Here is a 16,540-nt window from a genome sequence, read left to right as displayed (position 1 = left end):
CGCCATCTCCACCTGGCGGGAACTTTTAAAAAAATTCTTTCTTCTAAGTTCTTGTGGGCCTTGAGTTTGTAATCCTTTCTCTGTCTTCCAAGTACAGGATTACAGGCTTGTGAACCAGGCCCAGCTTCCTATAGGGTTCTGAAATGCACAGTACATTAGGATTGCTTATTATCGCCTTGCAGAACTCCCCCTCCTCCTCCCCACTTCCCATCCCCACTCCCCCTCCTCCCTCCCCTGTCCTCTCCTCCTCCCTGCTCCCTCCTCCCTCCTCCCTGCTCCCTCCTCCCTCCTCCTTCCCCTCCTCCTCTCCTCCCTCCCCTCTCCTCTCCTCCCTCCCTGCTCTTCCTCCCTCCTCCCCTCTCCTCTCCTCCTCCCTGCTCTTCCTCCCTCCTCCCTCCCCTCTCCTCTCCTCCTCCCTGCTCCCTCCTCCCTCCTCCCTCCCCCTCTCCTCTCCTCCTCCCTGCTCCCTCCTCCCTCCTCCCTCCCCTCCTCCCTCTCCTCCTCCCTGCTCCCTCCTCCCTCCCCCTCTCCCCTCCTCCTCCCTGCTCCCTCCTCCCTCCTCCCTCCTCCCTCCCCTCTCCTCTCCTCCTCCCTGCTCCCTCCTCCATCCTCCCTCCCCTCCTCATCTCCTCCTCCCTGCTCCCTCCTCCCTCCTCTCTCCCCTCCTCCTCTCCTCAGCTTCTGATAACCTTGATTCCACCCTCAACTTCTATGAAATGAACTTTTCCTTCCTTCCTTTCCTCCCTTTCTCCTTTCCTTCTTTGCCAGTGCTGGGGATTGAACCCAGGGCCTTGACCATGCTGGGCATGCACTCTACTCAGAGCAACTCTTTGAAGTTCCCCAGTGAGAGTGCTTTCCAAAAGGAAGAACGGCCTCCAGAGGTGAGGCTCCGGGTGACCCCAGCAGATGAGACTCTCATTCCCCCTGCCTCGGGAGGTCATCATCCTCAGCCATCATCCTTGCTTGGTGTGTGTGAGGGGGACAGGGTCTCACTGTGTAGCCCTGGCTGAACTGGAACTTGCTATGTAGACTGGGGTGGCCTTGAACTTACAGAGATCTGTCCACCTGCCTCCTGATCCTGAGTCTGGAACTAAAGAAGTGCACCTTCTGCCCACCATTTTTCCTTTTGAGACAGGGTCTTAGTATGTCACACAAGTAGTCCTGGAACTTTCTCTCCCTGTGTAGTTTAGGATAGCCTTGAACTTGTGGTAATCCTTATGCTTCAGCCTTATGAATGCTGAGATTATAGACATGAACTACCACATCTGGTTCCCAGCCCAATTTGTCTTTTGTGCAGTATGTGTGCCTGCTCATGTGTGTGAGTACACATGCATGTGCACATCAATGTGGAGGAGGCCAGAGGTCAAGTTTGGGCATCTTTCCTCAGGAGCTGTCCACCTTGCTTTTGGTTTTTGTTTTGTTTTGTTTGTTTGTTTGCAACAGGGTCTCACTATATAGCCTTGGCTGACTTGACGTTTGCTATCTAGACCAGGCTGGTCTCAAACTCACAGAGATCCACCTGCCTTGGGTTCCCAAGGACTAGGACTAAAGGCCTGTGCCACTATGCTGAGTCTCAGGGTGTTTTCTGAGGCAGGGTATGTTACAGAGTCCTAAACTTGCTTTTTGGATTAGGCTGGCTGACCGGAGCCCAAGGGGCCCCCCCCCCCTTTTCTGTCTCCCTAGTGCTGGGATTACGAGTGTGTGCTACTACACTAACTTTTATTGCATGGATGAGGAGAACATCCTTATGCTCATTTGCAAGTTTTTACTGACTGAGCTGTCTTTCTAGGCCCCTCAGCCCCAAATTTTGTTTTTGTTTTTTGAGACAGGGTTTCTCTGTGTAGTTCTGACTGTCCTGGAACTCGCTTTGTAGACCAGGCTGGTCTTGAACTCACAGAGATCCACCTGCCTCTGCCTCCTGAGAGCTGGGATTAAAGGTGTGTGCCACCACTGCCAGGCTCAGTTCTGCCCCAGTTTGCATATCTATGCCTGGGAAGAGTGCCCATGTCGTGCCATTCTCGTGAAGATTAAATAAACGTCAATCATACAAAATCCATAGCTAAGTCATCTGCTCACCACAGACCTTTCTTCCTCTTTTCTTTTCCTCTTTGGAGAGCCCCTCAGGGGAAACAAGCTTTGATTTCCTTGACTCCCAGGAGCCCACCTACACAGTCAATCACAGTCCCACACCCACAGAGTCAGCAGGCTGACCAGGTCCCGCCTTGGCCCACAGCTTGCAAACTGATAGGTCTAAATCCAGAGCCAAGCCTGGGAATGGCTTTGTCTGATCTACCCAGTGGCATTGCAAAAAACTCCATTGCTGTCCTTAAAATAAGGAGATATTACCTAACAGCTGGTTTTCTGCCCTTGGAATCTGAGGGAGCTGGCAACTCTGGGCATACTTTGTCATTTTGATACAAGTTCCACTACTGAACAGGCCATGGCTGTGCAAACCTATTGTAATCCTGGCACTTGGGAGATAGAAGTCAGGGTGACGGGGAGTTCAAGATCAGCCTGGTGTGGGGAGTAAGTTCCATGCCAGCCCAGGCTGCATGAGACCTTGTCTGAAATGAACAGACATCTACTGTTGGCTCAGTGAACCCATAGAGGTGGCTTCTGCTCTTCCTAGTTGAGGTGGGTCCCTCTGGCTTCCCCTAGTTCCCACCCCTCCCTATTACACCCAGCTCACTCCTAAAGGCATCTAGGGGGAGACCCGCTGCTGTAGGTCAAGCCTGGTCATTCTCTTACTCATTTACTCATTAATTATCAAATAGCTAGGGCCTAGCTTCCGGGCCCCCGCCGTGTGTGTGTGTGTGTGTGTGTGTGTGTGTGTGTGTGTGTGTGTGTGTGTATGTGTGTGTATGTGTGTGTGTGTGTGAGTATGTGTGTGTATGTGTGTGTGAGTATGTGTGTGTGTGTGTGTGTGTGTGTATGTGTGTGTATGTGTGTGTGTGTGAGTATGTGTGTGTATGTGTGTGTGAGTATGTGTGTGTGTATGTGTGTGTGTTTATGTGTGTATGTGTGTGAGTATGTGTGTGTATGTGTGTGTGAGTGTGTGTGTGTGTGTGTGTGTGTGTGTGTGTGTGTGTGAAGCTATGGTGTTTAATGAGGACAGAGTTTAGGTGGGAACATGAAAAAATTCCAGTGGTGGATGATGGTGTTGATGATACAACTATGTTGGGGAACATTTCCAAGATGTCCTAAAATTAACAACAAGGGCCAGAAGATGGAGGAAAGCCATGAGGGAAGTTGTTCAGCTATGCTGGCAAGTCAACACGAGCACTGTGAAAGTATTCCACGTTCTGACTGTGTGCATCGAAAGTCTGACTCCAACAGCGGGACTGACTGCCAAGAGCTGCTTGCTGCACTTCAAACACATTTTCCTTCCTCTGCTTTTCTTTTAAAAACGCTCATGGGGCCTAGTGTGCTTGCACATGCCTTTAATTCCAGCCCTTGGGAGGCTGAGGCAGGTGGATCTCTGCGAGTCTGAGGCCAGCCTGGGCTACATAGCCAGTTCTAGGCCAGCCAGAGAAACCCTGTTTAAAAAAAATAAACAAAACAAAACAAAAAACCTGCTCTTGGACAAGAAAGAGTAAAGAAGGTGTGTGTGTGTGTGTGTGTGTGTGTGTGTGTGTGTGTGTGTGTGTGTGTATGGACAGAGTACAGTGATTCAGTGGAACCTCGTTTTTTTGTATATAAAAATTGGGAGTATGTACATGTGTGTGCATGGGTGTGCACACAGGTCAGATGGACAACGTCCAGTGTCCTCTGTGGCCTTCCATCTTATTGTTTTGAGACAAGGTCTCTCAATGAACCTGAAACTTGCCCTTTCAGTTAGGTTGGGTGCCAGTGAGCTTTGGGGAGCGATCTCCCCCCAACACTGGGGTTTTGGTGCACACAGTCATGTCCAGCTGTGTGAGTGCTGGTGATTTGTACTTTGAGTTATCCTTCCTTCACAGTGGGTGCTCACGTCCCCTGGACCATCTCCCAGCCCTAAAGCTCCTCTCTCTGTCTCTCTCTCTCTCTCTCTCTCTCTCTCTCTCCCCCCCCCCCTTTAAAAAATATTTATTTATTATGTATACAGTGTTCTGTTTGCATGTATCCCTGCAGGCCAGAAGAGGGCACCAGATCTCATTACAGATGGTTGTGAGCCATCATGTGGTTGGTGGGAATTGAACTCAGGACCTCTGGAAGAGCAGCCAGTGCTCTTAACCACTGAGCCATCTCTCCAGCCGCCTCTTTTCTTTTTTCTTTCTTCTTCTTTTCTCAGAGTATAGTCCATATCTTACCTAGCACTTAGCAAACAGAGGCAGGAAGATTGCTATAAATTTGAGGCTATGCTGGTCTACATGATGAATCCCAGGCTGGCCAGGGCACTGGCTATTCTCCAGGGACTCTGGGTCTGATTCCCAGCACCCAAAAACCAGCTCCAGTTCCAAAGGATCTGATGCCTCATCTGGACTTCGTCGGCATGCGTGAACATATATGCAGGCAAAACACCCACACATATAAGGCAAATCCTTTTTTATCATTATTAATTTTTAAAATTTTTATTTAGGTGTGTATATGCCCCATGTATTCAAGTAGCCAGAAGAGGGCATCAGATCCCTTGGAGTGGGAGTTACAGCATTTGGGAACTGCCTGATATGGATGCTGGGAATTGAACTCAGGTCCTCTGGAAGAGCAGTTAGTGCTATAACCACTGGGCCATCTCTCCAGCCCCCCAAGACAAATCTTAAGAATAAAAAAACAGGGGTATTATTGCTCACATATGTAGTCTTAGCACTCATGTGGGAGGGGAGGAAGACAGATCAGGAGTCTAAAGCCAGCCTTGATTACATGAGAGTCTGATGTTAGTCTAGACTACATGAGACTCTGTTTCAACAAACAAGAAATGAAAACAAGTGGTTTTTTTTTTTTTTTTTTAAGTTCTTGGCTTGTAGGGCCTAGTGAATATATTTTCAAGTGCTGTTTAACTTTCTGTTGGAAGTCTTGGGAATGTATCATTCCCTGGCAGGAGTTGGTAATGATTCAATAAACCCTTTTACTTCCGAAATCTCTTGGTCTCAAGAGCTTTCCTTTAAGGGTAATTCAATAGAGCCTGTAATAGCAGCACTTGGGAGGCTGAAGCGAAGGGTTTGATCTTTTGTTTTGCTTTGCTTTTCAGGAGGGTCTTGTGTTCAGGCTGGCCCTGAATTTGCTATATGAGCACAGGATGACCTTGACCTTCTGATCCTCCTGCTTCTACCTCCCAAGTACTGGTACTATAGACGTGGCCATTACGCCTGGCTTGGCTGAAGGGATTTTTGAGCTAAGAGCCAGTGTAGCATGTGTTCAGTCCTTAGGACCAAAAATTAATATGTAAAATTTAAATGTTGTAGAGCTGGGTATGGTAATGTGTGCCTGTAATCCCAGTATTTGGGAGGTAGAGGGAGGAAGATCAATAGGTAAGGGCCATCCTTGGCTACATATCAAGTTCAAGGCCAGCCTGGGCTACCTGAGACTCTTTTACCTACAAAAGAACAGCACTCTGGGCAGTGGTGGCACACGCCTGTAATCCCAGCATTCGGGAGGCAGAGGCAGGCGGATCTTTGTGAGTTCGAGACCAGCCTGGTCTACCGAGTGAGATCCAGGAGAGGTGCAAAGCTACACAGAGAAACCCTGTCTCAAAAAACCAAAAAAAAAAAAAAAAAAAAAAAGAGAGAACATCATTACCACCACAAGCAAAAAAATCAAATGGCTAAAATGATAAATTTCATGGTATGTATATTTTACCACAAGAAGTTTAATATCAATTTCATGTAAATTACTTTAGCATATACAAATACACACAAATACACTCAATAAATGATAGGGAGATAGACCAGGATTTAGGAAATAATTGGCTGAGAATAATGGTCTAGATATTGACAGGGGTTGGAGAGATGGCTCAGAGGTTAAGAACACTGGCTGCTCTTCTAGAGGACACAAGTTCAATTCCCAGCACCCACATGACGGCTCACAACTGTCTGTAATTCCAGTTCCAGGAGATCTGACACCCTCACACAGACATACATGCAGGCAAAACACCAATGAACATAAAATAAAAATAAACCAATCATTTGAAAAAAGAAAGAAGTTGAAAAACAAAAGGCCGGACTGTGTTGGTGCACACCTTTAGCTCCAGCACTCCTGAGGCAGAGGCAGGCAGAGCTCTGAGTTCTAGGTCCAGATGGAGGAATTGATAAGAACAAAACAAAACCATATCCTGGCCAGAGGCTTCAATAGTCCTTGTCCCAGTGACCCAGGATCAAAAACTCATCCACTCAATATACAGGACATGTATGACACTTGGAATTGATTCTAAGAGAATAGCTCCTAATTCTGGAAAGAGCCTGTTCCTGGGAAGATAAGATCCTAAAAAAACCCAGACTCCAGGGCCAGGGTGATAGCTGAGGCAGTGGAGGGCTTACCTCACAAGCATGAGGAGATGAGTTCAGTCCCCAGACCCATGAGCTTGCTGCTCTCTGTGTCTCGGGCATATACTCTGTTCTTGTTGTTTGCTCCAAGAAGTCTGCCTGTTTTTGTTGAATCTCTTTAAATTCCCTCTCTCTCTCTCTCTCTCTCTCTCTCTCTCTCTCTCTCTCTCTCTCAAAGGTCTTGATATGTAGCCCATAACTCTCTGCCTGCCTTAGTCTCCAATGTTGGGATTATAGCTGTAAACCATCATACTGACTTTCTCTTGAATTTTTTTCTCCCAGGACATCAAGAAACCCTGTGACTGCAGTCTGGTGACACAGGTATGAGAAGTCTACCAGGGTCGGGTTGGGGATTTAGCTCAGTGGTAGAGTGCTTGCCTAGCAAGTGCAATGCCCTGGGTTTGGTCCCCAGCTCTAGGAAAAAAAAAAAGAGAGAGAAGTCTGCCAGGGTCAATGTACTCTGCTGGAGTTCTGGGGTAGGTGCTAAGCAAGGGACCAGCCATCATCATCATGTTTAGTGAGATGGACACCAACTAACACGTATTTTATTCTGGTTGAACAATGGCTACAGAGAGAGGCACAAGGCACCACTCCTACCTTGCATTAAGGAAGTGTAGTTCATCTGAGGAACTGGAGCGGCCTTACACTATGGGCAGAAGTCACAATGGGAAAGCAGCAGGATGCCAGCAGCCTAGACCCTGGCGTGGAGTTCCTGGTGCTCCCTCCCACAGAACCTTCCACCCCGGACACCTCTCATATGTTGGTCAATCAAGCTTCTGTTTGGAGCTTTCTTCCATTTGCAATGGACGGAAGCTTGTGGTGCTTAATAATACACTAACTGTTGACATAAGGCTACTTGGAGGTTAGTCCTCTCAGCCCGCCATACTTTTCCTTTTGTGGAGCATGCTATTCATTATGGATGTGCGCCAAAGCTTGTGGGTCCCTCTCTGTTCCCATATTCACTATTACATACTCATATTCACGGTTACACCCCAGCACTGATGGCTACTTAACATCCCTTGAGTGTGTGGATGGATGGTTGCATGGATGAGTCTAGAGCAGAGTCACAAATTCACTGCCTGCTGAAACCTGCTGGGTAATGCAAATGAGAAAGGGGGCTGGCTACTGTTATAGAGAAGATATTTGCGTCCCAGCCTGTAGGAAAAGAAAGCCCGAGGGAGGGGGGCCCACACCAGCCACTTTAAAAGAACAACTCACAGGTTCGGTCTGACACTTTCACTAGTTCATTCACAAAACTGAGTCACTTGGCCAGGTCGACTGCAAGAAAGCTTGGAAACGTGTGTCATACCCAGGCCTCTAAAGCCAGAGCCTGTGCTGCAGCTCTGTAATCCTCGCTACTTGAGAGGCTGAGGCAGGAGGATTGTTTAAGCCCAGGAGTTGAAGATCAGACTGAGCAATATAGTAAGATGCCATCTTAAAATAAGTAATCAATAAAAAATTGAGCTCAGATAAAGATTGTGAGTTTTGGGGCTAAGGAGAGGGCTTAGTGGAGAAAGCATTTGCCTTGCAGGTTTGAGGATTAGAACTTGGATACCCAGACCCCACATAAAGCCAGCTAGATGCAGTAGTGAATGTCTGTGACCCCAGTGCTCCCCTGAGATGGGAGGCAGAGAGAGAGGAGCCCCAAGAAGCTCATTGACCCAGGATATGCAGCAGTGAGCAAGAGACCCTTTCTCAAACAGGGAGGAAGCTGATGACCAGCTAAAGATTGTCCTTTGACCCCTACATGTGATCAGTGACACACTAGTCGCTGCACTCACACAGAAGAAACCTCTCTCTCTCTCTCTCTCTCTCTCTCTCTCTCTCTCTTGTGTGCACACAAGTGCTAAAAAAACCGGAGGGCCTATTACTAAGAAGGAGAAAACTGATTTGAGACATAGCTAAAAAGATAGTTGGGATCTGGAAGAATGAATAAACATTCCCTAGATTTGTGGTTCTCAACACATAAGTGTGGCCTGTGGACCCCTAGGAGGCTCCGAAACCCTCCAGAGGGTCTTAAAGGGCGAGCTACTTCCATAAAAGTTACAGGACACCATTTGCCTGTTGCTGTGTGGCATCACAGCCAGGCTGCAAAACTGCTGCCCCAGCACAAAGTGAGGCTGTGGCCGGAAAATGGAGCGTGGTCCTCCGCGGCCAGGCACTTGCAGTTTAAAACACGCCCATTTTTTACTGAAGAATGTCTTTGATGAAACAATAAAATTTAATTTTATTAAAATGTAACCCTTGGGAACACCGTGTTATGAAGCAAGAAGAAGCAGAGAACATTTTTCTGCGGATGAAGTTGAGATGGTTGTCATGAGTAGAGACGCTTATATCCATTGTGGGTATTACAAGCCTAACTACACTTTTAATATCTTTCCTTTATTATTATTATTATTATTATTATTATTATTATTATTATTTAATAGTTAACTTATTTTAGCAGCCAATACTCTTAACTGCTGAACTATCTCTCCAGGTCTTCACTGTATTAAAGCGATGGGTTTCATTATGACATTTTTATACATACATGTCATTATACTTTGTTATCTTATTCTTCCCCCTCTCCATGCCCATGTTGCTGAAGTAGCCACTATTTAATTTTTGTTTTTTTAAATGTGTAAGGGTATTTTGCCTGCATGTTTGTGCATCATATGTGTACTTGGTGCCTAAGGAGGCTAGAAAATAGGGGTGGATTCCCTGAAGCTGGAGTTACTGACAGTTGTGAGCCACCAGGTGGGGACTGGGAATTGAACCTGGGCCCTCTGGAAAAGCAACCAGTGTTCTTAACCACTGAGCCATCTCTTTGGGCCTGAAACCAGGCTACTTTTTCAGAGTAGGGGAGTGGCCAGAGTACCTGTGCACTGTGGCTGCTGTGTGGAACACATCTGGAGGAAGGCAGAATAAAGAGCGTCATGGCCAGTCCAGGCGTAGGCATCCAACAGACCTGGAAAAAAGGTAATGGAAGACAGAGACCCAAGACTCTGGGTTCACTTCAAGAATGAGCAGGTTTGCCGGGCATGGTGGCAGATGCTTTTAATTCCAGCATTCAGGAGGCAGAGGCAGGCAGATCTCTGTGAACTGGAGGCCAGTACGGTCTACAAAGCAAGTTCTAGGACAGCCAGGGTTATGCAGAGAAACCCTGTCTCATAAAAAACAAACAAATAAAAAGATGAACAGTTTTTCTTTTTCCCACCACTGTTTATATATTGTCTCTCTAGCTACTAGAGATTTGTGACAAGCAGAGCTTGGACAAACATCATCTCTGTCCCTTAGATCTACACTCCCTTGTCCCCGTGGCTTTGTGTTGCTCCAGAGGTTTCATCTGTGCTTGTAGTTTCCAAAGTCATGGGGCCACATCTGGGTCGGGGGACAGCAAGCCATCTGGACTCCAACAGGAGAGGCCAGGAGATGGGAGGTAGGGCAGGAGCTAGAACAGGGTGGCAGTGTCCCCCAAACCTGGAATGGTGGTATTGGTGTAGAGTGGTCTGGAGAGAGTTTTGAAGACATTTAGTGTTAGGGTCTGAGAGAAGGCCCCAGGAAAGGCCAACAGTCACGTATGCAATTTAGCAAAAACGTTTATTTTCAGCATGTTGGGGTGGCAAATAGCGGCCCTGAAGGGAGGTCATAAGATCCTTTTAAGCGGAGTTAAGGGAATTCCAGGGAAGAGGGATTAATCTGGTGTTGATTGGTGGAGGGAAGATTAGTCTGGGGGCTGATTGATTGGAGGCTGCAGTGGTTAGGGGCTTATTGATGGGAGGGTAGGAAAAGCTATCTTTTGGTTTTTTTTTGGTTTTTTTTTAAAATTATTTATTTTTACTTTATGCCCATTGGTGTTTTTCTCTGCATGTGTGTCTGTGTGAGGGTGTCGGATCCCCAGGAACTGGAGTTACAGACAGTTGTGAGCCACCACGTGGGTGCTGGGAATTGAACTCAGGTCCTCTGGAAGAGCAGCCAGTGCTCTTAACCTCTGAGCCATCTCCAGCCCCTGTTTGTTTGTTTTGTTTTGTTTTGTTTTTTGAGATAGGGTTTCTCTGTGTAGTCTTGGTGCCTGTCCTGGAATTCACTCTGTAGACCAGGCTGGCCTTGAACTCCCATAGGTCTGCCTGCCTCTGCCTCCGGAGTGCTGGGATCAGAGGCGTGCACCACCTCAACTCAGATTAAGGCCACATCTCCTAATCCCTCTATTGCCACTCCCTGGTGACTAAACATTCAAATATATGAACCTAGGGGGCCATTCTTATTCCACCACATTATGGTAAACATGCAAGAGCAGATGTTTAGTGGGAAGGCGGGTGTCTACCTGGAGAACTTAGGAGAGATCTGGGCTAGACAAGAATATGTGAAATGTTGAAGGAGCAGGCAAAAGCACCTGCCCTGAGCACTGCCATTTCGACTTCAGGCTCCATTTTACCTGGAGAGCAGCTGAGAACTTTCCATGGCCGACCCACCTCCTCCCTAAACCATAGAAGTAGTTGCTATCCATCTTTGGTTCTCTGACACATTATGGCTGTCCCTAACAGCAGAAAGAATGGATGAATCTGATTGGCTGCACCGAAAGGCTTGCAATGTGTGTCGGTTGACAATGATGGCACACACACAGGGAAAGTCCCAAACCTTTGATTCCCGATTGGTGAAAATTGTTCCTGTAACTTGGCAACACACGTTTGTGATTTTTATGCTTATAAACCCCACTTCTGGCCCTGTTTGAGGCTGTCAGGAGAAACAAAGCTCCCGAGTCCTTGTCCTGCAGCCCTGATCCATCAGTGACCCTCTTACGTGGTTTTTAACAAAACCTTTGGAACCCGTAAGTGTCTCTCTCTTTCCTCACGTTGCGTATCGGGTGGGTGTAACGATGTGAGCAACAGTGTGGTCCATGGTCACTCTTGTCCTCTCAGACAGGCACGGTTCAGCCCAGGCCTTCTCCGGTACGCAGCTGCTGCTGCTCACAGCCCTGGAAGAAGCCACACTGCACAGATGCGCTCAGGTGGTGTGGAACGAGAACCCCTTTGTGGGGTTGCTATAGCTGCTCTCAAATTGTCACTAATGGAAGAAGGGCTGTATTTGCCCACCTGTCCAAACACAGAGACCCTAGGCCTCCTGTCAGAGAGGCCAGGCAGTCTCAGTGGCTTATCCGTACCTTTTCCACAGAGGAGACACACAGAATTCTCATCATGCATTTTGCTTCTTGGCAATATGCTGCCTACTCAGTCCCCAGGAATGGAGTGAGGCAAAACCAGTACAGCTTGAGCTGCCAGAGAGCCATATTGGCCCTTGCTGTTTCCTCTAGGTCCTTAATCACCTCTAAACAGCCGACTTCATGGGTTTGTTGGGCAATGTAATCTCATCTAAATTTTCCACTGATGAAATTTTGGTTGACTTTTTTTTTTTAAAAAAACGTGGTATTACTATATAGTCCAGTCTGGCATTGAACTTGCGATTCTTCTGCCTAAATCTCCCAAGTGCTGGGGTTATAGTTATGTGCCCCTAAGCCCTGCCTCATGCCAGCTGAATCTGGCTGTGTCAGCCTTTTTCTTGCCCCTAAACAGACAACAGTAACATTCAGGCTCTAGCTTGATTCTGCTCAGCTATTTCCAATGACTTTGGCAGTTTTAACTCGTCAATTTCCCCAACAGCTTGGGGTAGAAGGGAGGGACTCCAGAGGGCTGGCCCACGGCTGGTGTGTAGAGGAGCCTCAATACCAGGCTTCCTGTTTCTTCACTTACGAACATCTGTGAAGGCATAGCAAAACTCTCTCCCTCACTAGGAACCTGTTTGCAAAGTCTCGAACCCTCACACAGACACACCTGTGCAAGAAGCAGAGTGAAGACGGGCTGGCCAGAGGTAAGGGGCACACTTGACTTCATCCTTTCAAGGAGCTGGAAGGGGCAGCAAGTATGGCGGCAGATGCGCCGGAATGTTCTGGATGCGGGTCTCTGCTCCTAGCTGTGGCCCAGTTCTCATGCGTTTCTCTCAGAATAGGTCATGGAACTGTGATCTCCTACTGGAACCACGAGCTTCTAAAGGTTAAGCGGCAAGCCATACTCATCTTCGCCTGCCCACCCTGGCATAGTGCAGTGCTCAGAGCAGCAGGTGCTCAGCTGACTAGAAGGCAAGCTCAGGGAGGCCATGGCTGAGAGAGCCAGCAGAAGGCCGCGGGGCTGGGGGCAGTGGTGGAGAGGTGAAGCCGGGAAGAAAGAAAAGGCAGAGACAGTTTCGGGGAGGAGGGACGATTAGAGAGAATGAGCAGGTGCTGGATATGGGGGAGACACAAGAAATGAACAGAGAAAGAGGAAACCAGAGTGGACGACATGCAGTTTCTAAAAGCGCCACTAAAGATCTCCACCAAGCATCATACAGTCAAGAACAATTTAATGCACACGCTCTCTGTAGCCTCTTTCGACTCTTCTGTGTGTGTGTGAGCTCCTTAACCCCTGTCTTTTTCTGTGAAGTTTTTGGAGTTTGGCTTGTAGTTTTTTGGGGGGGTCTCACTCTGTATGTTACCTGGGCTGGCCTGTTGTAATAGCTGGTCTCTGGGGACGCTTTTGCCTCAGCCTCCCCAGTCCCTGGGACCAAGGCACATGCCACTATGCCTGAATGGATATTTAGAATTTTTGAAAGGAACCCTGTTTTAGTTAGTGTGAGTTAGGAAGTGGGGGAGTGAGATTCTCAGAAAGGATCAAAACTGGACGCTTACCTCTGGAGAGCTGAAGTGGGTACCTTTTGTGGTAGACATGTGGTCAAATAGCTGATCCTAAGAGAGCTGGGCTTGGCTACAGACCCCGGTGTTCTTGGTGGGAAGTGGCCATGAAGCAGGCCTCTATTTCTCAAATTGGGGTGAGTTATCCAACTCTAGCCCCCTGCCTCCACACCCTCAGTCAGACCGTTCACATCTCTTAGCACCACATGGTCATGAAGTCATGCCGAGCCCCGAATGTCCTTCAGCTCATAGACTTGTTCCTGGAGAGAGGTTCAGTCTGATCCTTCAAAATAGAAGGCTCTTTGATAATTCAGACTCTGCTGAATGGAGCAGCACTTTCCAAATGTCCTGATTGTGGGGCACAGAGTTGTTTTTTTTGGGGGGGGAGGGCAAGCAAGGCAAGGAGAAGACCCTGATGAGAGAGACCACTGCTATTTCTTGTTCAGATTTCTGGTGCTGTCCTAGATCTGTGGGTTGATACAAAATGGCCGCCCTGCCCTGCTGATGGAAGAGCCCCTGAGGAGTCCAATATGCGGGGACCACTTCCCCCTTTCAGCCCCAGCACTCACTGTAGAGGCCTGCCTCGAGCACGTTCTCCCCAACCATCACCCAGTTCTAGGCAGACTTGAGGTGGCCTTGGGTCTTGCTCCTGGCCCCAGTGGTGAAGAGGCAGTGCTTGGAGTTGGGTGGCCCAGTGTGGCACGTTCTAGACACTCAGGAAATGCTCGTTGGATGGGATAACGTGGATGGAGATAGGTGGGCATCTGTAGGGTGAGTGTTGAGTGCTGTTTACAGCTCTGCTAGACCTTTCAGAGACTAGGGAAGGAGGGCGTACAGAACCCCCACCACCCACCTCCACCCACCCTCCAGCTTGTGGGCATCTGAGGCAAAGGAGAGGGAGGCAGAGGTCGCAGCCACTGAACCACAAGGGTCGCTTAGAGGGTCACATCTCTAGGAAGTTTATACCAAGCCTGTCAGAGTTGAAGGGTGTGTGGTGGGGGGCACATCCCATGGCTGGGCTAGAGCGGGCTGACTGGGGGCTGAGAGGGGAAGATAAAAGTACCTGTGGGACCACAGACTGTCGCTGTGGTGGAGCTGGGCCGGGACTCCTCTCCCACCTCTGGGGGCCCGGTGAGGGTGGCAGGAACCTCAAGCACCCTGAAAGGTGTGTGGTATGTATTGCCATTTTGATAACGTTCCTTGTGTGGTCCCTCTCTGTCTCTTGTGTGTTCCCGGCATGCATTGCACCTCTCCGAATCCCTTCATTTCTGTGCTTCTCCTCCATCATTTCTGACAGGCCCTGTGCTCTGTGTGTGTTGGTGGAGCTTGTGAAGGGTGACTGTTGCTTTAATGGCCTTTCGGAGTCCCTTTGTCCTTCCTTCCTGTCTTCCCTTGAGACCTCTGTGTTTTGTTTTGTTTCCAGAAAAGCTGTCTACTGTTCTCTGTCCACTGTGTCTCCCCTCCTCTGCAGCCGATTCTGTTCTCATCCACCCCTTGGGCCCAGCCATCCTCTGCAGCTTCGTGTCAGATCAAAGCTTGTGAAAGACCTGCTGGTCTGCAGGAAGCCAGGCTGCTTGTTTACAGCATAGAAAGAACTAGATCTTAGTGGTATCTTGAGAGGGGAAAGAGGAGAAAAAAGAGACAGGGGAGCCCCAAGGAGACAGAACAGCAGCGGCTGCAGCCTGGAGGGAGACACCCCAGGAGCTGAGCACTGAAGCGCGAGCCTGGAAAAGAGAGATTCAGAAAAGCAGAAGGGAGCCGAGAGAGGGGGAGGGGACATTGCAGTCAGTCCGTGCCTGCAGCTTCTCCCAGGGGTGATGTACACAGGATGCTGCTGAGGTAGAGCGCCTCTGGGGAGGCTGAGGATGTGGGAATCAGAGGCCAGGTCTCTGGGGTTGCAGCGGAAGCTTAAGGCACCAAAGCCGGCCGTGGCTGGAAACCCACAGCCTCCTCCACTAAACCAAAGCCCGGGTGCACTGGGGTGATGCCAGGAGCTGGGGACAGAGATAGCTCTCCGCAGAGTCTGGGACTGAGTGGGAGAAAGTGGCTACCATCTGGGGAAGAGCCAGGGACGCCCTCATTCCTCAAGCATCCTTACCTAGGAGGGAGAGAGACTTTCTCTGTTAACTTCTACTCCAAGGACACATCTGCTCAAAAAGACTCTCCATCTGGGCTGGGGGTGGGGGCAGTAGCCCCTTTTTGGGCTAGGCTGCCTCTATAGCTCCTGTCGCCACACCCTTCCCTTAAATGCTCTTCAGGCCCCACCCTGTGCTAACTCAGCCAACTCGTAAGCACCCCTCAAGACTACAGTGATGAGTTTCATGCCCACCTTTCCAAGACACATCTTCGGCAACTTCTCCTTCTAGATTCCTGTGTTAAACAAAATTTACTCTCTCTCTCTCTCTCTCTCTCTCTCTCTCTCTCTCTCTCTCTCTCTCTGTGTGTGTGTGTGTGTGTGTGTGTGTGTGTGTGTGTGTGTGTGTCTATCATCTATCTGTTCATCCATCTGAAGCATCTATTGTGTTTTAGGGAGGTTCTGGAAAATTCCTTTCAGCCCATGGAGGAAGTGGACAGAGCTGTTTCTTAGCTTCCTCCAAACCTTAATGTTGTAACAGCCTCTAGCATCTCCTCTGAGTGCTACATCCCTGTCAAGAATTATGTATAATGGGAAGCTAGAGCAATAGCTCAGTAGTTAAGAGCACTGGCTGCTCTTCCAGAGGACCTGGGTTCAACTCCCAGCACCCACCTGACAGCTCACAGCTGTCTGTAACTCCTGTTCCAGGGGGTCTGATTACTGCATACAGACATACTTGCAGGCAAAACACTGATTTATATAAAGTAAAAATAAATAAATTATTTTTAAAAATTGTGTATTTGGGGTTGCTATGGTCCAGGGGGTAAAGGTACAAGTGTCATGACCTGAGCCCAATCCCCAGCACCTATGTAAAGGTGGAGGGAGAGAGTTGACATCCTCTGGCATTCTCTCAACACAATAATAATCTAAAAAATTATGTATTAGAGCCCAGTAGGAAATCCACCTCAGATGGCTCAAGGGACTGTGTAGAAAAGGAGTTATTACCGAGTCAAGGACATGGATGAGGAGACCAACCAGGCAAGAATGGTGTTTCTGATGACAGGAAGAGCCCAAATTGTGGATAAGGACTGACAGACAGCAGTTGCAGTGGGACAGGGCAGAGGGAGGCGGGACACACAGCCATTGGTGGTGAACACACCCAGGGCATGGAGAGAGAGTAGGGAAACACAAGAGTGTCTCTTGCTGGGACACTCCCCTCTCCTTTGGCATTTCCCATTGGCACCCCCAGTGGTCCCTAGAGGGCCAGGAAGTTTAAAGAACACGGTCAATAGCAGCCAGCCCCTTCGG

Source organism: Onychomys torridus, chromosome 3 (genome assembly GCF_903995425.1).
Source record: "Onychomys torridus chromosome 3, mOncTor1.1, whole genome shotgun sequence".
Lineage (NCBI taxonomy): Eukaryota > Metazoa > Chordata > Mammalia > Rodentia > Cricetidae > Onychomys > Onychomys torridus.
The sequence above is the reverse complement of the archived record's forward strand: the minus strand, read 5'-3'. Positions refer to the sequence as shown.